Source organism: Desmodus rotundus, chromosome 12 (genome assembly GCF_022682495.2).
Source record: "Desmodus rotundus isolate HL8 chromosome 12, HLdesRot8A.1, whole genome shotgun sequence".
Taxonomy (NCBI): domain Eukaryota; kingdom Metazoa; phylum Chordata; class Mammalia; order Chiroptera; family Phyllostomidae; genus Desmodus; species Desmodus rotundus.
The window spans coordinates 42973437-42975808 of record NC_071398.1 but is presented as its reverse complement, the minus strand read 5'-3'; the positions used below and the strand labels follow the sequence as shown (position 1 = coordinate 42975808).

The 2372-nt window shown below is 46.6% G+C and overlaps 1 non-coding gene across 1 annotated transcript; it reads left to right on the top strand.

The window, feature by feature from the left end:
* Positions 1-1181: 1181 nt before the first annotated feature.
* TRNASTOP-UCA (transfer RNA opal suppressor (anticodon UCA)) lies at positions 1182-1268 on the top strand. Its single transcript has one exon. It is a non-coding gene; the product is annotated as a tRNA-Sec (tRNA).
* The last annotated feature ends 1104 nt before the right edge of the window (positions 1269-2372 follow it).

Genomic DNA, 2372 nt, shown 5'->3' with positions numbered 1-2372 from the left:
ATATCTATCTGCTCATTACCATTCCTCCAGTGAAATCACTTTTACTAGTCTTGTCTTCCAGATGGGAAAACTTAGGCCCAGAGAAGGACAGCAATAATAATCCCTTATTCATCCTGCAAATATTTACTAAGCGTATGCTACATGCTCAAGCACTCTTTAGGAACTAGGGATTCCGAAATGAACCAAAGCAAAGTCCATAGTTTCATGGAACTAACATTCTAGTGGGAACAGACAGACAGGAAGCAAACAGACATAGACTATGGCAGCGTGGTGGAGAAGAGACCAGCAGGGTAAGGGGATAGAATGACAGGACTTGCTATTTTCAACGGGTGGGCAGGGAAGGTCTCACTAAGTGGTGATATTCGAGCAGAGGCTTTGGCTTTTACTCCGAGATGGGAGCCATGGGAAGGTTTCACGTCGAGGAAAGATATCGTTGTCAAAGGATCACTGACTTTGGTAATAAAAGGATAACCTTTTGGGTAATAATAATTATGATGGCACGGGTTCGATTCCGCCAGGTGGGTGGGATGCAGGAAGTACGGTATTGTCCGTTTCTAAGCCTCATTTTCCCCGACCATAAAATGTACGCACAGAAGTTGATTATTTCTAGCGCCTAAGCTGAATGGGAACAGAATTTCTGTCATCCCCAGTACCAGTGCTTGGGACTCAGCAGGCGCTCAATAAATCAATTAACACTCGGCCCCGTAAATTGCTGAAGTTCCATAAAAGAACAGCAGGTGTCGCACCAGCTCTATAACCTCCTGCCGGAGCTTTCAGGGCTCGACAAAGTCAGACTCGAATAGGAACCCATTCACTCGAATTCTGATTTTCCAGGGTTGGAACTTCCGAAGACTGAATTATGAATCTCTACTCTTGAGAAACTGATTTCTCCCATGGAAAAAGAAGTTCTGGCCCTTTAACAACTACAGGAGTTAGCCAGGTTCTCTGGAGTCAGTTCCCAGAAAGCTCAGCGCTATGCAAATGAGCGGTTTCCAAAGCGAAGATGATTCGTACCAAGTGAGCAAACATAATATTTTGGAGGCCTATCTGCTATAATAAACTGAAAGAGTTTGTAGATATTGAAGTAAACAATAGCATAACCTGCCAAACCAAACAGCCATAAGTCTAAAAAGGTATCAATTTGTGGCCTTTATATAGTCGAGTGGGGCTCCCCTTCTGTTGCCCGGATGATCCTCAGTGGTCTGGGGTGCAGGCTTCAAACCTGTAGCTGTCTAGCGACAGAGTGGTTCAATTCCACCTTTCGGGCGGCAATGCAAGAAGTTACTTTTCTTTCCTCACCTAAACCTGGACTTTAGAGGGCGGGTTGACGCCAGCGCCTGCAGAGGTCGCTGCAGCCCCACGTATCACAAGCCCCTCGGGTCTCTCCCTGTGGTTTCATCTTTACCGCGAATAGCAAAGTCAACTCCACAAAATTAAAAAAATACTCATCCGCCCTTTCTGTTCTAGGATATTTAATTTGAGAATTGCATTGGATTTCTCTCGTTCGCTTACTCACCCGCTCAGTCATTTGTGCTTACTCACGCACTTAATCACGTATGCACTTTATTAACCGGTCAAATATGTATTCATTTGTTCATAAATTCATTTATTCATTCAACAGGCACTTGCTCTACGCCCGGCCCTGCACTGGGCGGTGCTGGGACACAATGGTGATGACGACCCTGGCCCTGGCCTTATGGTACTGCCAGCCCAGTAGAGAAAACAAACGTTAAACAATCATTAGCTATACACTTGATTAACAATTAGAAAATGGTGACTACTAGGAAGAAAAGTACAAATCATATGGGATTATCAAATAAAGAGACCTGAGTTCAGCCACGGTGTCAGGGTAACATTTGAGCAGACACCTGAAGGGTGAGGGAGGATTAGCCAGCTGCGGGAGAGATATTCCTGGTCAGAGTCAGGGTGGCCCCAGTAATGGCGATGGGGAAGGTGATAATTGCACCTTCACTCTGCTAAGCACTGTCATACATGAGTGCACTGGCTCCTCGCTCCAGGTCCATTCTGCAGCTGAAGAAACTAAGGTTCAGAGAGGTGAAGTTTCTTGTCCAAAGTTACCCAGCTTTTGGTAGGTCCTCAGTCCCAGGCTCGGGGTCACCTGGTCTGTGCTATTGACTACTTCCCTGTGCTGTCTTTCCCAAGCCAGCTACTCACCGAGTCCTGTCTCTTCTGCCTCCTAAATGACTTTTAGGTTCTACATTTTCTCTCTCTCTCTCTCCCCCAGCCCTGACCCTGTTACAAGGCCCCCTTGGACCCCATTGTCCCCAGCCTAGCATCCTCCCTGGTCTCCAGTCCCAGTCTTACCCCCTTTTCTCCCAGTTACCCTCAACCTGAAGGCTAGAGGAACCTCC